The sequence below is a fragment of the Melitaea cinxia genome, chromosome 16, assembly GCF_905220565.1.
Source record: "Melitaea cinxia chromosome 16, ilMelCinx1.1, whole genome shotgun sequence".
Taxonomy (NCBI): Eukaryota; Metazoa; Arthropoda; class Insecta; order Lepidoptera; family Nymphalidae; genus Melitaea; species Melitaea cinxia.
In genome coordinates this window covers 771,829-797,957 of record NC_059409.1, presented here as the reverse complement: position 1 = coordinate 797,957, position 26,129 = coordinate 771,829, and the positions used below count along the sequence as shown (strand labels likewise).

The following is a 26,129-nucleotide window of genomic DNA, read 5'->3' as shown; positions in this document are numbered from 1 at the left end:
CTGCCTATTTGTCATAAAAAAAGTCAGTCAGTTCAGCCTATTGCCGTCCACTGCTGGACATAGACCTCCCCAAGTCTGCGCCAGACATCCAGTACAACAGTAGCGGTTTCAATCCCTGCTCTTGATAAATGTTTATTTATGTCCTAAAGATGTTTGGCGTGATTTGTATGGTAATGTTTGTATTGTGATTCTGTATTTTTCAAATCAGTACCTTACCTTACTGGATCATTATTTATCTTCACACTTATAGCATAGTTGTTATTTATTTATTATATAGCTATTTTGTACAAGCGGAGAGAAATTTAACGACCGTATACCTAATCTTCGCACCTCTATCTTCTGAATATTATTTCCAAATAATTTTATTATAGGTATATACTTTATAGGTTATGGTGGTTGCGTTTTTGTTTGTGTATATTGTCTGTTTCCGGAACTCTGACACAGGAAAAAATCCTACTAGGAGCCGTTCGTTGTGAGGAAACAAAAAAACTTTATTGCACTTAAAAATACATACAGAAAGATGACATATTTACCATGTTAATGGAACAAGTGGGCTTATTTCTTGATTTTTTACAGTGTATTTGGCTTTTGAATGAATCTAAAAGCGATCATTTTTATTTAATAAGTAACAAATCTTTCGTTTTAGTATTTCTGTTAGAAATGTATTTGTCACTGGTCAACCACGAAATTCGATGATATTTTTCAACACATAATGCGAGTCTTTAATCTATTAAACATTTATTATCTCAGATATGACTCAGACAGTAAAAAGATTTCGATGTTGTTAATCAGATATTTAGAATATTATTAAAAATATATATATAAATAAATAAATAAATAAATAAACGCTTCATACTCAAGGACACCCAGTGGGATTTTCTCCCGTGTTGGGGATCCGGAAACACACACAATACACAAGCATAAACGCACAGATCACGATAAACATTTATATGGCCAATGCGAATGTCTGCCCTGAGCGGGGATCGAATCCGCGACCACGAGCACAACAGCCAGTTCTGTAAACGCTTTGCCAACGCGTCGTTTTTGTATGTTTGATCGCATCCAACTTGGTGGTTATTTTAAGAATGAATTAGTAAACTAAACGGGAACAAGTGAAAATTGGCACAGTCCACATTTCCCTTGCAACCGTATAAGGGCAACGTCCCGACGCACGTACTACTGACGCAGATTACTGAATGGAGCCAACGTCATTTGCATCAGCCCAGGGGTCAGGGTTGGCGTCCAACGGAAACTGGACCATCTTGGCTTCCTTCTACGACTGTGCTATCTGCAATTAATTTCATGTTCAGTTTTTTATGTTATTTCGTCTTGAGCGATAACAATGAAGGGAACATTTTGTACATCGTTTTAAATTTTCAACATAGTAGTTCGTATATAAGGCAATAATTTTAAGGGGTTACTAATGAGGTGATGGTTATCTAACTGAGGTCTACCTAGTTGTGTTCTAAGCACAGTAGGAAATTTCCTGCTCAAAATATGCAGCAGCCCGCCAGGGGTAGTATCTCGACCTTACAGAAGGTCACAGCTTAATAACACTGTTTTCAAGAAGTGTTGTTTTCCTGTTGGTGAGAGTTTGCTGAATTATAAAATAAATAAATTTCTAAAATAAAGTAGCCTGAGTTACTCCTTGTTACATCAGCTATCTGCCAATGAAAGTCACGTCAAAATCGGTCCAGCCGTTTCAGAGATTAGCCGGAACAAACAGATAGACAGACAGACAGACAAAAATTGTAAAAAAATGTTATTTTGGTTTATGTACCGTGTCGTCGTGTACGTCCATAAGCATTTAGTAAAAAGCCGTTATTTTAATATTACAAACAGACACTTCAATTTTATTTATTTGTATAGATATATAAAATCTAAGCATGTCAGACTAACTTGACAACGTATTTCTGATGCGCGTGGTGTTCTCAGCGTCCCTGAACTACGGTATCCACTTACGATCAGGCGGACCGAGGGCGTGTTTGCCACCCTAATGGTATGGACCCGAATTTGTATTGTTTTACTCGCACCTTTATGTAAATAGCGTTTTGTCCTCAATACAATTTATAATATTTTAAAGAGAAAATTCATGAATTCAAGAGAGACAAGCAAACATCTTCTTTAGGTTACAGTTCAGGCTAGTTTGTGGTCGAAACAAGCCTGTTATTCTATTCTATATTGCACTAAGTGATTTTACAATAGTCATCATGTAGGAAGTTTGCAAGGGCGAATTAAAGTAGAAGAGACCTCTACCAGTCAACCCATGGTAGTGAGATATGATGTGAACGCGGGGCAAACTTACGTAGACGGTAAAATTATATAAACATGAGAATCAATACACTTATCAGGTCTGACGGCTCGCACGCGCCTACGCACGTAGCCCGTCTCAGCGATCTGCACAGCGCTTCCTCCACACCGATCTCGTCCTAAGCCGAGGTGCGATCTCACTCCTAAAGGGCTCATCTTCTTCTTTCACGATTGGATCTCAGTACCCGGCCCTTCTCATCGGTGATGCTGTAATAGGCCAGTAGAGCTAATAACACAATTCGAAAAAAAAAAAACACTTTTTAGGGTCTAGCTATTGATAAGAGTTTACCTTACTCAAGCACCCAAATGCTTGTAACTTTGACCAATTTCATCTTCATTGGCCCCAGTCTTTGAAGTGGACTCTGCAGATTTTTCCTCTCTGTTCGATATTGGGTAGAAAAAAGAGTGACAAGATGCTACTAATAACGTAACAGAAATATATTTAGTGGAATGAGTCAGTAATGCATTTGATCAAGAGCCAAAGTGTTTCGGTTTTTACGTTATTTATGCGGAGGTTATTGATTTATTGTTTGGCAATGATAGTTGATATCTACACTGGATTAATATATTCGTTGTGAACTATTTGTGTGGAAACGTTTCATTTCACTTGACTTTCGATATCCTATCGTCTGTTCTCGTTACGTATTTATCGTAATATTTTCAACTATTAGCGTTAATGTTCTTCAAACGAGCTTTTGACTTCGACTATATTTTCTATTGTCTCATTTGAGTTTGCGTTCGGCTTCTTATGTTACACTTTTATTGTAATGTTATAAGATGTAGTCTGGATATTTTTTTTTGTAGTGATCAATAATAGTGTCATCCTTCAAACGATCTTTAGGCTTAAATATTATTTTTAATTATGTTTGAATAGTAACCAGGATTTGTGCTCGAAAATACTAGCAATAAAATTCCCCATTTCTACTGATTCCATACAAAACTTTTTCAATTTTATATTACGTTTTTCCGAAATATTTAATTCGTTCAGGTGGGTAGTATACCCATGACTGGACACTGGCTGAATTTAACCGACCATTCCTAGGTTCAGTCAGCGTGCCCACGCAGCCTTTTAACGTCTAACCCTTGAAATTTTTATATTCAGAATTCCGCAGAAGAAATTGGTTTATCCAAATTTTTTATTTTTTGAGTAACTGATTGGTAAAACTATGTTTTAAAAAACTGGAATTTCTGTAAATTTTCCTGTGCCAGAACAATAGATGTTATTGAAAAATAAAAGGAAAACTTGTATTAAATTGTTATGCATAAGGATTGAGGTGATTGGATCATTTTCTTATAAATAAATTCTTTGCAATTGCATTACACATACATTACGTCACAAGGATAAATATATCTCGTTAGTATTAATTAATTGATAAAAAAAACATTTTATTAAAATGTTCCTGTATATGTATAATGTATAGTACATATATTCATAAAAAGGTATGAGGCAACATATTTAAAAAAGTACAGTCGAATTGAAAACCTACTCCTTTTTTGAAGTCAGTTAAACATATAATAATTTTACAGAATTCCCGAGCATCCGGACTTACCCCCCTCATCCCCCGGGAGTGTCACGTTCAGCGGTCACGTGCCGACGAACTTTAGCAAATGTTCGCCAGCATCCAACGTGACCAGCCTACGGAGCACCTCACGTGTACCCTCGTTTAGCAAACTTTTTACTCCTTTATTTAGACTATTTATGATTTCCTTTTTTTTCTTTTCTTTTTTTCTCTTTTAAGGCTTTGCTTAGCTAGGTATTTCTAAAAGAACGCAACGTTCTTAAAATTGTTGCGTGTCCCGGCATAACGTGATCGTTTCAGAAAAGGACAATGTATTCTTTTATTTGATTATATTTTTATGACTTCTTTCTCCTCTTTGAACGTTTACAGGGGTTGTCGTCGTGGATTTGAGTCTGCAACAATAAATAGAAACTAAGAAATGGTTAAATAAATAAGGGTTTAGCTGTCCACAATTTAACTATATACATAGATTTTATTTTCTTATCATTGGCATAGTCGTGCTACGATTCACTGTATATATTTTCTATTCTTTCTTATAATCGCTCTCCAAGAGTACAAGTAGGTTACAATATTTCTTATCAGTTTTAGACACATTATACGTTCTCACATGATCGATTACATAATAATTAAGAGACTAGCTAAATTCAAAACAAATTTAAAGCGTAAGAAAATAATGTTTGGGATAATTTTAAAATGTGAACATTTCCATATTCCACATTTTTGAAAAAAAAATATCGTTTGCTTCTACTGAAGGTTGTTACTAATTTAATTACTATTAAAAGAAGTGTATGTATTACAAATTTCTTGAAATACCTGTAAGTTTATCCCCGTTTTAAAAATATCCTATTATGATTTGACGCAAACAGGTTTACTTTAAAGTTGTCGTAAGAGTGCTATTGTGGAAAAGTGGAGTTGGTCTTGAAATTGGTTACGCTAAAGTTTTACGAATCTTACCTTTTTTAGTAGTTATCTTTATGGTACTACATATTCTTTGGTAAAGATGTTATTTGTTAATAAAAAATAAATAGTGAACAGAATAAGGATAAACGCTTTCATTAATTCTCCACATCGAATAAAAATAGAAAAGGACGATCCAATATTCACGCCAGGACGCAATGTTAATCGGTCCGCTGCGCCATTGCATAAACAAACAGTTGGTAAAGTGACCACGTACGTGATCGCTGATAGGTAGACGCCGCAATCGATTACGAGATACGATCACACTGACGGAGCGGAGCGATGGAGATTGTTTCAACTTTGAAATATTTAATGTACAGTATAGAGTCAGTTAAATAAACAATTCTCAAGCGAAGCTATTTTAAGGATTTAAGAAAGATTGTTAAATGTTCTTAATCTAAAATCGATTGCAATAGTGTTTGTGCTAACATAAGTTTGGTAGGTATGGCCAGACCAACGCAGTAGTCGTACTATGACTAGATCAGAAGCCAGATTGGCATGGATTTAACAGGCTATTTTCCGAAAAGTACAAGCTCAATTGTTGGTTTATTAACGCACAAAACTTTGAAAAGAAAAGAAAGTAAAGAAATATGGCGATAATTAGTAGCGCTACACAGTAGGCTTACACTTTTCTGGAAGTTGTACGAGTATAACTATTAAGCCTGATTCCAGAAGGAGGGATTTTTTTTTAAATTAAGGAGTGATTAAAGATAGATGTAAATATAGGTAACAACGAATCAACGATAAGCGTAATCATTTTACGACTAAGGTAGTCCACACCAACAGCAGGACTTTTTATTTAAAATGCTTATCTTACATCACTTTCAGTAATTAGAATAAAAACGAAAGATAGGAAATCTGGAGTGGGTAAAGCAAGAATTTCATTTAACGTTTTAGTTTTATTAGCTCCATCAACAAATGATGAAAAATGCTTGCTAAGCTGACTGAAGTCAACGATTGAGACTAGCTTTCTTGAACTGCTTTCCCGATTCTAAGTGATTTAAAGAAATCTTCAAATTTAACTGGTGTCATATTCTTCAAGGATATGCTTACGTATACGTCGTCGTTGTTTATCTCTACAAATTCTGTTGCAGCGATTTCAAGCTTTTTTATATTTCTCCGAAATGGCTTCATTAAGATTGATTTTAATTTATACTTGGCACTATTCCTTTTTTGTGGAAATACCTTAATATCTTTTGTCAGCCATGAGTCAGGAAGGTGGTTAATCCGAACCGGTCTCATAGGCGCATGCACATCATATAGTTGCGTCAAAAGTGATATAAATATTATCACTATTTGAAAAGAATCAACGAATAACAAACGAACTTGTCGAATTATAACTGTCAATATTATAAAAGCTACGTCTTGACTATGCCAAGTTGCTTAAATCCAGAACGCTCTACGTCTTCAGGAGTTGTTCTATATGGACCAAGTACAGTGCTTCTAGCTTACAATGAAGCTGTTTTGAAGAAGAAGCTGTTTTTTGACTATAAATTTGATACTAGTTTTTTGTTTTTTTTTCTGGAGCTTCTTGCCGATTCTTCTCTGCAACATCAACATTCTGAATCGGTGGTAACATTACTTTAACTGCAATTAATTTATTAAAAACAGTCGAAACACTTGGACCTTGGAGTAGTAGTAATAAAAAAAATTTCAATGAGATAACTCCTCCTCTTGTTACCTACACTGCTGACAAGGGAGCTGGTGCATTTTTTGCCCAGAGAATCGGTGAAATGCTGCCAGCATTCTTGGCACAATTCTACGCTGCCATAATTTGTAACAAAACTACCTCTAAATATTTAGTTCTTAAGTTATGAATTGTACGTATGTATAATGTTTAATAAATTATTGTTTTTTTACCTTTAAAAACAAATATAATTTTAATTTATAAAATGACCAATCATAAGTGCTTTTGAAAACTTCTTGTATAAAGTTTTTTATTTTAATTTTTATGTTGACTATAATGATGTTGAATATTTTATCTTGTACAAACGCGTGTCTCACTAGTCTGACTCGTTTGATATTTTCATGTGACAAGCACTTTACTGCCGATATAAGTTGGAGACCTGTCCCGTTTTGGGTGTCGGCCAAGTTAAGCCCATATATGTAAAACATCGTCGGTTTTACCGCTACGACGCGGGAATACAACGAGCTGCGTTAATATTTATGATACAGCATTCAGCAAATTATTGAGTATAAGGAGAATGAGCTGCCGAGACCAGTTACCTTTGCCACTTTCTTAATGTAAAGTTTCGTCGTAACAAATCAACGCGTCTAAATCTTTTGACTCCTTTTTTAATCTGTTCAATAATCATTAATAATTAACCGACTTCCAAAAAAGAAGGAGTTTCTCAATTCGACTGTATTTTTTTTTTATGTATGTTACATCAGAACTTTTGACTGGGTGGAGCGATTTCGACAAATTTTCTTTTAATCGAAAGTTGGTGTGTGCCAATTGGTCCCATTTAAATTTATTTGAGATCTAACAACTACTTTTCGACCTATATCTAATAATGCGTTTTTACTTGACGCTTTTTTTCGTCGACCTACGTTGTATTATACCGCTTAACTTTCTACTGGATGTACCGATTTTAATAATTTTTAATTTAATCGAAAGCTGATGTTTGTCATGTGGTCACATATAAATTTCATTGAGATCTGATAACTACTCTTTGAGTAATCTTTGATAACGCGCAGTTACTTGAGTATTTTTTCGTCGATCTACGTTGTATTACTGGTCGATGTAATTGAAGTCGGTTTTTTCTCGTTTGCAAGCAAACACAATTATGTATATATAAGAAACAACACTTCATTTTTTTTTAACTTTAGCCTACGTTAGGGTTAAGTTTACTCAAAAAGAAGGGAGGTTTAAATCTTAACAGAATATTTAATAATATATTTTTGTTTTATAACTCGGCTACGCTTTTTCTGCTCGTTTACTTTTTACGTGCTCTTTTATTGCGTCCCTAAGTTTGATCAATTTTATTCGTATTTTTTCTCTCATTTTTTTTTTGGAAAAATTTGCTGAAATAAAATTAATAATAATAAAATCAAGAAAACGTGTATTTTTAATATGACACTGGCATGTATAAAAAGATATAAATGAAATGACTCAAATGTAATTATTTATCATATATGTATAAGTTCAACTGTTTATTTCATTCAATTCGATTTCATCCAATTATAGATTCAAGTGTTGAACGTACGGTCGGACACGTAAGCAACTTCTGACCAAATCCACAGTCTGAGCCACTTCCGATAGGTACATAATTGGCCTTTAGGAACCCAGTCACGATTCCAATCTAGCCTAGAGTCATTTTTATTACCACTGTGTAACCAGCACCTCCCTAGAATTAAGTTCGTCGTAGAAACACTACTACTTGAAGTATAGGGGGCTAAAAGGAAATTTGAAAATGTTTCTCTTGTCATCTCTTCTCATTAAATCTTTTTATCTCTCCAGTTTTTAGTATTTGTTTTTATGAGTTTATTTCGGGAACTTATTAAAATATATTTGGAATCAAGATTCGTATTTAAGTTTATAAGCGCTTTAAAATCAGGCCGTGGAACCAATGGAAGAACAGCAGTAATCTCTAAAAATAACAATTTGAATTCCAAACTAAAAAATAATTAACAAATACCATTAATCTCGAAATATACATAACGACATATCATGACGAAAATTAACATTTGCCATGATCTCATGTATTTGTGAACCGTTAGTGCAACCAGTTGCTGTGACCTCCACTCCACTGATACTTCGACCAGTTTTTAATGATTATGGTTTCTACAGAATTATTCAACTTACGATTATCATACAAATATTATTAATGAATGCTGATTTTTTCTTGTAATATTTAAGTTGTATCATCGACTATAGAATATTGATTATTATTTTTAACCGACGAAAAAACGGAAGAGGTTCTCAAGTCGACGCGCATATTTTTTTTTTATGTATGACCATTGACCACGCATAACTTTTTACAGAGTAGTCCGATTTTGATAATTCTTTTTTTTATTGGAAAGAGTATACCCCAAAGTTGGTCCCATATAATCTAATTCTCTTTTTATTTGCTTCTTTTCTGAAATATTTTTTTACAATTTTTGTCTGTCTGTCTGTTTGTTCCGGCTAATCTCTGAAACGGCTGGACCGATATTGGCGGGACTTTCTCTGACTGATAGCTGATGTAATAGTAACTAAGGCTACTTTTATTTTAGAAATTTATTTTGTAACTCTGCGAACTGAACAATATATGTATTTTTTAATTCCATTTGGACGAAGTCGCGGGTGCAGTTAGTAAATAAAACAAATAAACCGGTTTTAATATGTCGATACATGTTCGTACTAGCGACATATGGCCTTGGATAATATAAAAGTACTTGTACACGTCTATATTTGTAGCTGAGGTGTAATAAAATAAAATATCATCTGATTGAAACAATAAACGAGGCACTTGCGCCTCGAGGCGGTCGAGCGTGGCGAATGCAACGCGGAGGCGATTGGAATGCATGAACTTGTGACATAACTGTTCGTGACTGAAGGTGACTTTCGACATGACGTCTTACTGATACTGCCATTTGCAAGTAAACAGTCTACTCAGTGAATATACTTTGGAAAGTCCGTAACAGTACCGATTGCGCTGTTTTGAATTTAGATGTTTCGTTAAAATGTTACCCTATGGAAAAAAAAAACTCATAAGACTTGGACAAATGCAGACCAAATTTTCATACAGAGTTATGAGAGCATAAGAGATCTCGTAGACTCTTTGCATTTGTCCATGTTTTATGAGATTTTTTTCCATAGGGTAATGTCATAATACGGCTTTAAGATAGCAGTTTCGATTGAGACGAAACCGTATATCTGATTCTGAATCTGGATTTAAATTTCATCTTCCTTTTGCGTTTCAAACTGTTTTCAACTGCGCTTGCTGACTTATACACATTATTGACATATATGAGCAATCGAAGTATAAAAATATATACCTACATATTGAAATAAATTATATCGAAGGAATGAAAAAAAAAATATTCATCGTTTATAGAATCTGTTTGAACAGATGTTGATGTCTAAATGAAGTTTTCTGTCGTATCTCCTCACAGCTGACACAGCTGAGTTCGCTATTTCAATCAGCGGATACGGGGAAAAGTGATTACGGTGCACAATAAAAGGCGCACGCCGATATCACGTTGCAGTGATGCAATCAACGATAACTCCGGAATGCAATTAAACGTGCGCCGTGACGAGCCGCTTAGCTGTAACCTTAGCATTGACATTGAGACCGTGGACTCGGAGAAATTACGATATGCCGCGCGGAGCGTGACCGAGCCTTTTGTTCGCTGCGATCTGAAGAAATTACTGCGATTCGAATTATTTACGGTTTCGATTAGGTGGAATTTACATCAAAACACTTTATTATATTTTCTTATCATTTAAACGGTTTCTGAGAATCTGTTGCGGTTCAAATAACTCACTTATGGTCTACTTGGTGGTATCCATAAAGTCAATCTTTCTCGGTACCATAAATCTTTAATAGTTATATCCTTAACACGTCCAATAACAGGATACTATTCACTTCAAGCGATCAATTATTTGATATAATTGTAGGGACTTCGTCACGTCATGTCAAAATAAACGATCTTGACTAGTCCGACAAAACCGCAGTGAGGTAGGTGGTAATGACTAACGTGACTTCAGATTAAAATGTGATTTAGCGTCAAAGGTCGACTAGTGTAGTTCCAGCGACATTAAATATTGCATCACTTCAAACAGAAGGACATAAATGCAGATACAAAGTAATTATCTTTGTATCGACTAGTACACTATTTGTTGGATTATGTAAGTCAATGTTTGTAATAGATCACGTGGTGCTCAGTAATATTGTCGCCACTTGTTAATTTGTTGCTGTATAATCGCTTACACATCACGATTTGATGAATAAAAGGCACATCTTCACATAGACTTGTAAATTGAAATGACGCACGTAAACTGCGAAAGAATCGTTGTCTCTATTTAATGATGTAATTTGGACACTTACAATAGATTTATAATGTTGGTATTAAAGTCAATATTTCTATATTAGCCTCATAGAAGTTAAGGTCGTAATTATTTTTAGTGTACCTTCTTTTTGCATCATTTTTGCACTGTGCTCTAAGAACCTATAAGTTTTTTATTTTACAGATATAACCATATAATTCTCACGACCATAACCATAACCATATAATTGACGACGCGTTAGCGCAGCGGTAATAGCACTGGCTGTTGGACTGGGGGTCGCGGGTTCGAGTCCCGCTCACGACAGACATGTGTATCGACCATGTAGATGTTAGTCGTGGTCTGGGCGTTGTGTTTGTGTATTGTGTGTGTTTCCGGACCCCCAACACAGGAGAAAATCCTACTGGGGGATCCGTTGAGTGAGAAGCGTTTATTAATATTAATTCTTAAGTTTTCTTATAAAAAGAAAGATACTGGTATTAATCTGATTCAGCCTGTAATATCCCACTGCTGGCCTTACTCCACGATGCAACAATATCTATGACCTCAAATACGAGAACATATATCAAAACTTTTTCTTGATAATTGCGTTTGCTTGCAAACGAAAAAACAGACTTAAATTACATCGACAAGTAATACAACGTAAATAGACGAAAAAAAAAAATTAACAAAGCCACTAGTCGCCACTACGATTTTCGATCGTTCCCCTCGATTTCTCTGGAATGCCATCATCAGATCCTGGTTTCCTCATCTTATCATGGTACCATCCTTACCAACTCAAAGAATCATCAAAATCGGTTCATAAACGATGAAGTTATCCGCGAACGCACATTAAAAATATATTGTACATATACATATATATATATATAATATATATATATATATATATATATACATAAATACAAATACATAATATAGTATTATAGGTAATTATATACTAACATATTCACTAAGTAGATGAATATAAATTGCCTTGAGAAATAAAGTGCTCAATTAATTTACGTTTGAAGGAAACAAGGGAAGGACTTTTTGGACGCTATCTGGCAGTTTATTCCACAGTGAAGTTAGTTTAAGTTTTTAGAAGTATAAAGATGTAACTAAGAGATGGTACATATTCTATTTACCACAATACCCTTAGACTAGCCCGTTTGGCGCAGTTTGTAATGACCCTGCTTTCTGCTCCGAGGGTTGTGGGTTCGATTCCCACCCCGAGTCTGGGTGTAATATAAATATTTATTTATATATTTATATATGTATTATTTATAAGTATGTTTATCGAAAAAAAAATATGTAGCTATATACCAGTTGGCTGTTACCTATAACACAAGCATTAAGTTGCTTACTTTAGGAACAGACGACCGTGTGTGTATTGTGTATATATATTTATTTATAAAAAAAAATACAATACAATACAAATACTCTTTGTTGTACACTATCAGAAAAAAAAATTACACCGAAAAAGAAAAAATAGACATGTACAGAAGGCGGTCTTATCGTTAAAAGAGCGATCTCTTCCAAACAACCTCTACCATGGAAAGGACATAACAAAAGAATTAGACGGCATGGAGGTGTACATACATAATATATACATATAATCATACACGTAAATATACATACCACTTAATATTTTAGAGGTTACTTTATATCTTCTCAGTTTTATTTTTAAACTTAAATCGTACAAAATGTTGCAAATCTCTGTTACAGAGAATGCTCCAACTTAGTTGATTCAACCATAAATTGTGGAAACCATCAATTCTCTCTTACCAACTCTTACCAAATTAATTTTATTAATTTAACACAGAACTATTTGCAGTTGTTAAAAGTTATATGTTCTCGCTTTCGAAGTGTTAAATATAATTTGTTAAATATATCATCCTCTATGAACATGTATCGTAGTTACAGATCATTTGTAAGCGTTATCTTGAATACTCAGTTCCTTTATTAATTCGCAAATGTTTTCATTGTTTGCATGCTAATTTAAATTCTTAACAGGCAGACATGGTGCCTATTTAGGTATACTTTTATCGCCATTGCAATGCTGTTTATTATTCTTAGGTTGGCATCACTTGCTTCTGTCGCAGGACGGTCTTTTTTACTAGTACTTTTAATGGAAAAGATTTTATCAGTAATTTTTTTTTGTTTTTATTAAATCAGCAATCACCTAAAATATACCAAATGTAATATATACGGTTTCGATTTGCAAATTGTAAGCTTATTTTTAACCGACTTCAAATAAGGAGAATGTTAATCAATTCGACCTTGTATATATTTGTATTTTCGGGGATAACTTCGTCGTTTATGAACCGATAATTCTTTTTTTATTGGAAAGGAGATATCCTAAGTGTGGTACCATGATAAGGAAACCAGGATCGAATGATGCGATACCAGAGAAATCGAGGGACACCCTCGAAAATCCGCATAACTTATTACTGGGTGTACCGATTACTTCTTTTATTCAAGTTAGAGTTTATATAGTACTCTATAATGTATATGCTCCGACCCTTCTCCTATATAGACAGACAGGTCTATGCCCAGCAGTGGGATGTCGTTGGCTAAATCAATCAATCAATCAATCAATCAATCAGTACATATTATATGAGAGAAAATAAGAAAATACGTTACTTACGTTTGTTATAATTTGAGTTTATTTTACCTAAACTCTATTAAGTACATGAGAAGTTTAGTATGAACAATATACGCATAATCTTCCTCTTTATACTATTCGTAAACAATTATGTTTACCTAAACGTTTTCCGCCTCATTAGCAATTCAATCAATTAGTAATATTTTTACTCTGAAGTGTTTAACTTACCGTATTCGTATGTCATTGTCAGAGTGATATTTGATGATTATAATCATCTGTAAATAAAGGTTAAAACATTTTGTACATATTTGGTTAAATTCAAAAATAAATTTAAAAAATCTAAAATATAAAGTCAGTAACTTGTCGAGCTACCTGATAAATTTATGAATAATATTAAGTTATGTATTTATTTATTTATATTTATTATATAAATTTTAAATGTTTTTAATGTGCACTTAATTGCGGACAAAAAATTCGTCAAAGACGGTGCCTAGTCAGTTTTAAAAAAGTTATCATTTAGATTGTCTTTTAGTTTAATATATTCATTTATTGAAATGATTTGTTTTCCAGCAATTTTTTGTCTCTTGCATAAACCTCAACAATATTGTACTGAAATAATATTAAAAGTATTAGTAGTGATTGTCATACTTCTCAATACATTTCCGTTTCTCACCAAGAACGGTAGCGTCACAAGAAGCAGCTATGACAGAACAGTTAACTAAGTCTTATTATGTTTAACGAACGTAAATAACAAAACGTATTAGAATGACATAAGAATTCAATTAGCCACGTCATCGATCGTTTCAACATGTATCTTATGTGAGGTTAACAGATTTGTCACTTAATAGAATGCCCTATGTATGCAGCCCTATGCATGCGGTTTTTCAGAGTGACGAGTCGTGTTATTGTCAGACAATGTTAGAATAAAGTGTGATTCAAGTTCCCGATTAAGATTTCGAAAAGTAAAATTCTTTACGTCAATAAATAAAAAAACGTAGGAGCTTAGTGTAAAGCTATTATTAAGTATTGTTAGTATTTTAAGGCTGCAAATCCGTTTTGCGGATTGACATCAATTACTTATCTAGTTTATCGTGAGCTGTTAACTGCACAAATCTATTTAAATAGCATTACAGATATGGCTTATGTACATACATTGGTTGTAATTGCTAGCGCTGATTTGATGTTATTTGGTCATTGCTGCAAAGTTTGATTTTTATGAATGCTACATCTAAAATATGCAATCATTTGTCTGATGACTGTACCGCGATGTTTTATTAACAACGTAGTTTTGGAAATTACGTCAGTCAGTCAGAAGTGAGGTCGCTGCTGAATCTGCTGCAAATTCATAACGATTTTGCCCATCACCACGCTGGGCAGGCGGGTGGGCGACCATAGGGCTTGCTTTATCGGGCCGAAGACGCTGCTGCCCTACTTTGGTCTGTGTATTTTAAAGCCAGTATTTGGATGGCTATCCCGCCATCGGCCGGCTTCTATAGTGTTAGGCTGATATCGACACGTGATATGAAGAACATCGTACCTCATTTTGTTAAGTTTTCAGGAGAGCGTTTTACAATTTTGTTGCATTTAAAAAGTGGCCAAGTTATGTTAAGTAAAGCCCCATCTGTAATGAAGTAAATTGTTCTACTATTAATTTACTTCATTACGGATATATATTATTTTTTTCGTAACCAAAATCACAATGTTTTTAGCAGAAATCTGAATTATCTTGAATTACAATGATTTTTTTTTCCATATTATATAAAAATTGTTCTAGTGGTCGTATAAATACGGTTCCCAGATTGAAAGATACCTTTTTCCCCTCAGTATTTTGATGGTATAGTTAGAAAACATTGTATCATTAATTACAAAGTTCTTCATTACAGGTGTCAATATAGGAACTTTCTTATCCCTTAGTTGCCCTTACGACACCCACGGGAAGAGAAGTGGTGGCTATATTCTATACTGCTGTCCCCACACAGCAAAAAGCGCAGTAAATTACGTGATACTTTCCAAACATTGTTTACGCAGTTGGACATAACTCTTGAACAATATCCTAATTCGCTTCAAACGTATACGGAACCTAGTAATCGCTCACAATACCGTGGTCTTTGTCTCTGTCAAGGTCGGCTGAACGTGACTCATAGTCACACCATACCTACTTTTATATCGCCAGCACGCTACTGTGTGTATTAATTTAAAACTTATGTATTCTAGTAAATAGACGCCTCTTGACTCAGTGTGTACATTTATCATGTTATCTTTACATATGATTCTGTGCAATTTATTTTATTTGTTTAGTTTATTACGTTATTGTTTTATGTCTTTTCTGGTATTTTCTGTTATGTTTTGCTATATTGGAGATGCAGCTTTACCTGCTTCGGGCTATCTTCGTCATGTTGGTAGACAATTTCGTTTTTCAAGTTTAAAAATAACCCCATTTGGTGTCATCTACTCATATATATAGGCAACGCTTTACTTTCTGAAGTACATTTACTTAGCTCAAGAGGCTCAAATTCGCTTAAAGTAGATACTTGTATTTTTACAAATATTCACTCTGTTCTGGATGTATGTCCTCGTGGGTCCCTCAACTGTTTCTCGGAGAGAACGTATATCCGTCTGTCCTTATTGTTATGCGTTCTTATGTAGCGAAATTTTCTGCCACACCGCAGTATTGCTTATAAATCTTCAAACCCTCTTCTATATTGAGAAGAAAGACCTTTGCTCAGCTGTGAGTCGCTTCCAAGCCGTTTCAATTTTTTACATCGACCTTACAGGAGCTCCAAGCTTAATAAAACTGCTTTAAGCGGTGTTGTGTCCCTGACGTGAGTAAGGTGACCAGAGCTTCTGAGGGGATTGGGGGTAGGGTCAGCTAGGCGCTTTTGATGGTTCTGGTGTTGCAGGCCTCTATAGACTCCAGTAACTTACCATCAGAAGAGCCGTATGTTTGTTTGCCGACCTAGTTGTATAAAAAAAGTCATACCATAACTGATTTCAGTAGCTATACGAACTTTACCACAACTAATTTGCGTGGACAATGGTATATTTGTATTTATAATTTATTATTATTATATTATGATTAATTTCACATTGTTTACGTTTCGACTTACCGTGAATTGTTGCGGCAGTTCGAGTAGTTAAAAGTTGACGTAAATATCTGTACAACGTGAAATTTATTATTTCTTCTTTATGTTTAGGAAAGTTTAACTACTTAAAAGCTATTTAAATTATAGTCTTTCCCCAGACTAGGAGCCGTAAACATTTAGATGAGGGTGGCAAATAAATAACGTAAATATGCTTAACATTCGTTCTGGACACACAGTTGTCCGTTCCGAACTCAGTATGTAGCCGAATACACACTTGTCTGTAATTATCCAAAGTATCCACCACCACCACCACCACAGCAGCCTTTCGCAGTCCACTACTGGACATAGACTTCCACAGGTTCGCGCCAAAAATGCGTGAACTCATGTGTTTTGCCCATAGTCACCACGCTGGGCAGACGGGTTGGTTACAGGGCTGGCTTTGACGCACTGAAGGCGCTGCTGCCCGTCTTCGGCCAGTGTATTTCAAAGCCAGCAGTTGGATAGTTATCCCGCCATCGGTCGGCTTTTTAATTTCCAAGGTAGTAGTGGAACTGTGTCATCCCTTAGTCGCATCTTACGACACCCACGGGAAGAGAGGTGTTGCTATATTCTTTGATGCCTTAACCACACAGCACATAATCTAGATATAGTTTGTAAACATTAATATAACGCTTGCCCTTCCTGAGTCGAGCTCCGCCAGCCACAATGCATGCATACGCATCTGAGAGCAAGTGAACCAGTAGCACCTCAGACTCCGGCCCGAGAAAGATGTTGTACTGGGTTTGATCCTACATGACCAGTTCTACCTCAGCAGGTCTCCTTGAAGAGTTCCTTTGCGTCAAAAATGCATTTTCAAATAAAAATTACGTATCTATGGATCGATTATTTTACATTCAGATTCACAATAAAAAAATTTGGACGGCTTAATGTTACAACTTCTTAATTACTAAAATATTAACTAGTATTTTCTGACTTTCAATATCACAGCCGTTACTGGTTTTATAAATAAAATCTCTAAATTATGCCTAACGTACGAATATGTAAGTACAATGTTTACGTAACACACTTTTGACAAACAGGTCGATAGGAAAATTATGTTATCGTTAAGAAACCTGTTCAGGCGAGGTTTTGAAACATCAAGATACGATTGAAATACGTTAGAGGCAGTAACATTGAACGTGGGTAAAACCGCGCGGATTGCCGGGTCTATTTTTATTATTATAAGCCGTCGGTCCCAGTTGGTATCATGTACCTACACCTGATAGCGATCGTTACTCATAGTAGGGAATATATCCGCCAACCCTTAACTGAGGTAGGGCACAGCAGTAATTTCCTGCTCAAAATATGGAGCAGCCCGACTGGGGTAGTACCTCGTCCTTACAGAAGATCACAGCAAAATAATACTGTTCTCAAGCAGTATTGTGTTCCTGTTGGTGAGTAAGGTGACCAGAGCTCCTGGGGGGGATTGGGGATTGGGTCGGCAACGCGCTTGCGATGCTTCTGGTGTTGCAGGCGTCTATAAGCTACGGTAATCGCTTACCATCAGGTGAGCCGTACGCTTGTTTGCCGACCTATTTTAAAGGCCGGCAACGCGCCTGCTAATATCCTTTGATGTAGCGGGTGTCTGTGGATGTTGTTTTTCACTTACCATCAGGTGAGCCAACAGTCCGTTTGCCCCTCTTCTATAAAAAAAAAAAAACCCGCATTGGAGCAGCGTGGTGGATTAAGCTCTGATCCTTCTCCTACATGGGAAAAGAGGCATATGCCCAGTAGTGGGATATCGCAGGCTGAAGCGTTATTTATATTATTTGCTTGCATTTGAGTCGTAGTGATCACAGAGGAGGAAAATGCACTGTCATCATCAAGGTCGGTTATAATTTTGTAGTTGACCACAGAAAATAGAAGATGAAAATGATATAGGTTTTTTTTTTAATAAACTAGTTTTTATTTTGCTCAAATTATGTAATTTACACTATCCAGAAGCCATGTGACCCGTGCTAACTTAAATAAGCTGTGTTAGAGGCCACGGTGTCTTCCCCGAAATTTAGTTTATTGTTACGTATAATCAATCAGACTTTGCGTTCAGATAGCGAAAAATAATACTAGTCTGTATACAAAGATGACAACAACACAATAATAAAACAAATATTATAAATACAAAATTTAAAAAAAAGGTTGATAATTATTAAAGTATGGAAATATTTACCATCAAAACAAAGTTGTTTTTAAAATTAGATGTTTTTTTTTGTATGTGTAAAGTTGTCATTATGGTTTCATTATATTACTATTAAATCAGTTGATTATTATTACAATAGTTATTAGTAGTAGTAATATTTGTTTATAATTTTGTGCATAAGTACGAAGTTCATTCAATCAAAAATATCAAAAATATTCATTACTTCGTATCGTAGGTGTTGAAAAACAGAGAAAAGCAATTAATAAACAATTGAAGCGGTCGTCCATAAAATACGTCACGCTAAATTTTGCCGTTTGGGACACCTCCCCTCCCTCTTGGTCACGCTAAGTCACACACTCAGTGAACCCGTAACAAATATTACGTCACAGAAGCTAAGCTCTTCCGCCATCAATAATTTTTTCGTTTAAAATTTGCATATAGATTAATCTCTTAATTTTGGTATATTAAGAAAAAAAATTATGTAAAAAAAATCTTCTTGCCATGTCTCGTTACGCTAAGCAAACACTCATCCCTAATATAGTAATTTACATTACTACGAAAATTTTCGATGCAAACGTTACTAAATTCAATTTAAAAAATGTACATATTTTCGCTTAATCATAAAAACATATTCATATTATTTATTGTATAAAACGTACACACTCGTATACTATTTCTAAAATATATAGTTCTGTGGCTATGTAGGACTCACACACGCTCGACTTAACGTGCAAAGAATGACAACATATGAACACTTATTATTTATTAAATATTGCGTGTAAATTCTTTTTTTATTGCTTATTTAAACTTTATGTCAGTCCTGGGGGTATTTGGGTTTAAATGTGTAAATGTAAGGTTACAGAAAGAACGTTTGTTGTGATACAAGCGTGATCTGTCGCTGTCTGGTCTTCTGGTATTTATTTTTTGTGTCAGAAATTAATATAATCAATAGGACGAAAAAAAAAATTTATAATTATCATTTTTACACTTGTCAAAGTATATTTCTGCTCTGCTGTGTTACTGACGGAAAAGCAGTCATAATATTTAATGCTTAAATGATTTTAAATGATTCTTCTAGAAAGAGTTTATTTGAAAAAATGCTGCAACTTCTAATGTGTATTCCGGGGTTCGTTTAGCTTCTTGGCTATACGCGAACTAATATTTTTGTGACAACCCCTTATTAAAAAAGTATTTATATTTATTGAATAAGGGGTTATTGGAATCAAGTTTGCAAGAATTTTTATTTACTATTACTATTTTATTACTTGATTTGATTAAAGCTGTAGTACGCTATTGTTTGGCTTATATATTTTTTTATTAGACCGCTTAAGCTAATATTATCATAAAAATCCGATTTAAAGAGAGGAATCTGTCTTCAGTTTACGAAGTCTAATCGATAGGCTTATATAAAAATTAGTAATCCATCCACGCTCTGTCATCTCGTCAACGGTTACGCAACTTGTTACGGCAAGCAGTTTAACTTACGCAACTAAAACGTTTAACTTATTAGCTAAGATTCTTTCTATGCAAGTTTGTATTTTATTGACGTGTTGATAAAACTTGTAATTATGTAATATGATTTAGTACATGTGACTACGTTATATTGAAATAGTAGTGGCTAGAATGTCACTAGATAAGCTATTTATCCAGAGATCTCATAGTATTGTATAACCGATCTGCCAATGCACAAAGTCTTCACACTAACTGCGTAGTTTCTTACCGATTCTTCTCTGCAGAATCTACATTCCGAATCGGTGGTAGCTTTCATTTTAAAAATAATAATCATTTTAAAATTTTAATTATGTAAAATGACGATTCGAAAGTGCTTTTTAAGTCTATTTGAATACATTTTTGATTTTGATTTTATTTAATGTAGTTTCTTTGGTAGTTTTAAATATCCATATCTAAAATATCTAAAAAGTAACAAATATCCATCAAATGTTTCACATTTATAATGTTACTTATATATTACACAAATATAAATAAGTGGTGTTTTAAAATTCCATTTACAAGGATGTACATACACAAATGGGTTCTTGTGCAGTAGTTTCAAACAAGGATATTCCGGTATGGGTTATTTACCTTTATAAAACGGTACTTATCGAATCAAAATAACGGTAAGAGAATCATTCGGTAACCGAATCATATCGGTAATACAGTATCGAAATAAACCGGTAGTAGGCATAACGTTCGCGTCGTAAGTTTAAGCGGGCAATTCCCGTTCTTGTAGCTGCGCTGCGCTAGCTCGGATTGCGGTCCGAACGTACACCATATCTCTATCTCATTCACTCCCGTGTGTTGCGTGATTTTACTTAAAACTTATTTATTTGTGATAGACGACAGGCCCCGGGCGTGGCGCGAGCAAGTTTTCATCTCTTTTTCGTTAATGTTTACATTGCATATAACGAATAATTCAAAACAAAAAACTTAATTATTTTGATAGTTAAAGAAGCCAGTCTTATGAAAAACCAAGCATTATCAATAAAAGCAAAGGAATATTACAGATTCTTCATTTCAAACGATGGCTCACAGATTTTGTCACCCTCTGTTACTTCTCCGAATCATTTAAAACCGAAATACATAACGTTATATTTTGGTATTACAGTTTAATCGGTAACCGTTTTATTACGGTTTTGGAACCGAAATAAAACGGTAACCTTTTCAATCGGTAACCGATTCATACGGTAACCATTTCAAACGGTTACCTTTATGAATCGGTTTGGCGAACCCTGGTTTCAAACGTGTGGTCCCTGATTAGAGGTACCTATTATTATTATTATTTTTATATTTAATATAATTTGTTGTCATTTCCTCCTTTGAAACTATTAGTCGCTGTTCATATAAAAAAAAAACATATTTCAAGATCAATCTTTAAATTAGACAAATGTAAGTGAAGTAATAAAAAATATTCTGATTTCAATAATGAGACTATCTGCCTCAGCCTTTTTTAATTTGTCTTCATATGTCTAGTCTAGATAAAACTATAATAATAATAAAATTCTGATAAAGGAAAATCTGCTTTCGTCTATATCTGACATGTAAACCAATTTATATCGATCTATTTTCGTCTGACCTCTACACCACTTGAAGATAAGTCAGTGACCTTTAATGGAATAATCTTTCTATTAAGTAATGTAATTGAACGTTGTGTTGTAGTAGTTCATTGTAATCTCCGTCAACAGGTTCCAACTCGGAGACGTTTTTTATCATTTTGGCGGACGTTTTTGTGTGCGTGAATCTTGTACTAATCTAGATACTGGAACTACGTGTGTGTGTTGGGCAGTAAATGCATTTTATATATATGTATTATGTATTGGCATTTATTCACTATTTCATGTTTGAGATTTCATCCTTTTTCCTAAGAGTACCATACCGAATTCCGGGACAAAAAGTTTCCAGTATCTTATGTCCAGGAATAAAATCAATTTGTGCCCAGTCACACAGACTTTATGCCCTATAAGACGGACAGAAGTGATCATTGTAGTTTTGGCTTCAGTATCGATTAATTAGTGCTCTCTAAATAACTTTTCCAAAATATTAAAAGTTTAATTCAATGTATAGAATGTTGATCCTCTAACATTTTACGTGTAATGTGTATCTGTTTTTATATAACTTGGTCTGTGAATAAGCATGGTCTGCTGTTGGTAAGCGATTACCGTAGCTTATAGACATCTGCAACATTAGAAACATCGCTAGCGCGTTTCCGACCCTATCGCCCATAACCCAACCCTATTACCCAAGGAGCTCTGGTCACCTTACTCACCAACAGGAACACAACACTGCTTGAAAACAGTATTATTTAGCTGTGATGTTCTGTAAGGTCGAGACACTACCCCAGTCGGGCTGCTCCATATCTTAAGGAGGAAATATCATACTGTGCCCTACATCAGTTATAAATGTAACGTTTCATATTTTTGACTGAGACTTGCATATTGCTTGCAATACAACTTCTGGTTAATTGTTAAACAAAAAAAAAAATGCATATTTGAAAATAAACGCACACATCTAAAGAACTGGGTGTCATGATGAGTTGAATGACATATGTGTGGATTGTTATAATTTATTCGGTTACTAGCGACCTGCCTTCGGCTTCGCACGGTTGCAGAAACTATCAGTGTTCCTCTACTGTATTATGCATGTATTATACATATAAAACTTCCTCTGGAATCACTCTATTTACTAAAGAAAACCGCATCAAAATCCGCTGCGTAGTTTTAAAGATCTAAGCATACAGACAGCGGGATAGGATAAAACACTCATAAATTGATCAATAAATGGATATGTTATGTCCAATTATATGCATTAAAAACTTTCTAAAGCGACTCACGAGTACAACATGTAATAAAAAACTTCGATTTTAATTTATATAAGACGAAACTAAATATCGATAAGACAGCATATTAAAGCCACACTTATTATCACTTTTAACATTCAAGTTTCTATATTTAAAAAAAAAAGTTATAAAATATTATTTAACACGAATAAACGTGACATAGTTTTAAATAAACAAAAAATTGTATTCGACGTACACATGTGGCCGCTCGCAGTGACCTTATTTTGTTGAACAAGTCGTTCTGAGCCGTGGAGGGGAACGCCTCACCCCTTCACGTCACTCAACTAGGCTAAGGCTGGCCGTCGAACCGAGACCTGTCACGATAGGTGGACCATATTGTTGTCTAGTCTCGGATAATCATTTTGTATTATTATTTTTTTTTATTGACAGCTAATAAAAATACTATACATTATTACATTAAAAAAAAGACATGCTCGAAATTTTATTTAGACACATCTTCTTTATTCAAGAAGGTTTCAAATGTACTTTGATACAATCGTTTATATTATTATATTACTTTATTATAACTGATGTGGAGATAATACCGTTTTGGAGTGTTGATCCTGCTGGGATAAATAGGCGATAATGAAACTCAGTTAATTTTTGTTTGACGTTGGCGTTATACGAGTAGTTTTTAATATTCTCTCGTGTAAAGGATACAACTATAAGGAACTTGAATTGACAAATAACAAACATGGTAAATATCTTGTCCTACAATCTCTGATCATTAGTGTAAACCAGTTAAAATTGGTAGAGAACAAAAAAATAATAACCAGCTGCTCGTAAATTAACGTGCTGGAGGACGTGTAATGATGGAGATTAATTATTTTATTAATTAGACTAATACCTACTTATTTGACAACGTCTGGCTTGATGGTAATCAAGATAACGATAAATACAGCGCTATAAGTGTATGTACTTACATAATACTTATTCTTAGTCATTCGAATCTTTTAACAGAACTTTAAAAACAGATTTAAAGTTAACTGCTTAAGTACTATTCAGAACATTTTAAATCTCAATTTAGTATTCCAGTTTATGTTTACTGTCTTTCTATATAAATAATTTGTCTGTTAGTAAAATTTTATATTAAAAATAAAATTAAAACAAAAATAGAGAAAATGAAAATGAATTGTTTTCTCTCTACTTAATGTGTCTTAAGTTTGATTAGACAAGCCATAAAATACATCAAACATTTGGAAAATTTGCTTCAGTTCGACTCTATATTAAATGACAACATTGCAACTTAATGTATTGCATTTTGTTTTTCATTTGGATTTTATCGGACGCAAGGACCTTTCGTGACCATGGTTGCTGTAAAGTATCCGAAACGTTGGGCATCTAAAAAACTTAATAAACCGATATAAAATCCGAAAAAGTTATTTCATTATAATGAGTAAAATTCGAGTAAATATTAGAAAATAATATACATACATATGTACTCTTTTGGTCACCCTACTGACACGCCAACTGAAACCAGACCTCCGTAATATGAACTTTAAGTCTCAATATCCACAGACTTAGGTTTCTTTACAAATTATTCAAAGATATACCTTAATTTTTTATTTGTGTTTCCTTTTGGAATAAAGAAAATATCTTCACTTGATTCTGGTAACCGAAACTTAAAAATTTACTACTAGAATGTTCTCGGATATTCTGTACATTCATTAACTTAAATTAATACTAAAATATTGAATAACAAAATTTTGAAGTAAATAATTATAATAATACACTTTATTGTACACAAAAAAACAAAAATATTACATAGCAAAATAGATTTAACAAAGTATAATGAGGTACAATGTAGTTATTCTAGATTTTATTTTATTTTTTACGTTCTGGACATTTCTAGTGTTTTAAATCGCGGCAAATTAATTATTATTTGATACTCGTATACATAGTGTCAGCATTTACTTATAAAGCATGTTGTATAATATTTATATATACTTTATTGCTCTCAAAAATGCATATAGTAGTGTATACGTAGTGTATTTACGTATTACGTTACGTTCTGTAAGTTTTTGTATAGTTAATATTATAATATGTGTATGTGTGTATATTTGATTTTCTTTCATTTTAAGTCTGTACACCCTTTCCGCTTTTTTCACATTATCTCTTCCAAGGTGGTTGTCTATAAGAGATCGCTGTTTAGCGATAAGACCGCCTGTTTTACATTTCTTTTTGTGAATTGTTTTATAATTTGTAAACTTCTTTTTATGTGTACAATAAAGAGTAAATTAAATTAAATATAGAAACATAAAATAATAGTAAGGTTTATGGCAAAGGTGGACATATCTCTGAAACTGATCTTCTAGACCCATGGTAAGTGTCACATAGCGAGGCAAACAGTGTAAGAAGTATTTTTATTTAAGTATGGCTTTAAATTTGTTCAACCTCCTTATTCGATAATACTCGTAGATTTGGTTGTGTGCTTGAATTATACTCAATGTCTGTTTTAAATTTACCTACCTCGCTTACAATTGTTTTATTATTATTTCAAGCCGATTTATATCTAGAAGAAACGTCTGCATCGCTATAATTAAAAAAATAAAAAAAAAACCCATTGTCCTATCGTTATTGGGCAATAACCGATTGCACAATCGTCGCTCATTAAGTACAATCGTTTCGAACTAATACAATTAGCCGGGAGGAACGCCCTTGGTGTGGCGTGATACTGCTTCAAGTGAAGGTAGAACGAACGGCCTTAACCAGAATGCCCGGGCGCTGACGTAGCGGCGCGGTTAGAAAGTTAACAGTTTGCGTCACACGAGCGGGGTTCGTTGACCCGACGCACGCGCGGCACACTGCAGGGCTGTTACGAAAATTTTATCAACACTCCCACCGTCGATAACACATGAATCACTTAACATTACTTGTTATTTATATTGTATATTTAGAGATATTTTATTGTCTATGTCTTTGTATCGATTGAATTTGAATACAACGTTAAATATAGAGTTGTATTTGATTCGCTTGTGTCATCATCTGTATTTCCTGTACAGAAATTTGTCACAAGAGGGATCGAAGCTACGTTGACTAGTTGCTATGTCTACTATAAACCGTTAGTTGTATTCCTCGTAATTAGGACATCACATCATTTATCTGCTTGTAATAGTTTACAACTGCTACCCATTTAAAGTTTCAGTGTTAACGACTGTTCCAAAATATTTATTGTTG

General features: G+C 34.1%; 1 long non-coding RNA gene across 1 annotated transcript; it reads right to left on the bottom strand.

Moving 5' to 3' along the window:
• Nucleotides 1–3,971: 3,971 nt before the first annotated feature.
• On the bottom strand, nucleotides 3,972–20,319 carry LOC123661039. Its single transcript, XR_006744276.1, has 3 exons — nucleotides 20,308–20,319; nucleotides 5,414–5,419; nucleotides 3,972–4,222 (listed from the first exon to the last, which is right to left on the bottom strand). It is a non-coding gene; the product is annotated as an uncharacterized LOC123661039 (long non-coding RNA).
• Between the last annotated feature and the right edge of the window lie 5,810 nt (nucleotides 20,320–26,129).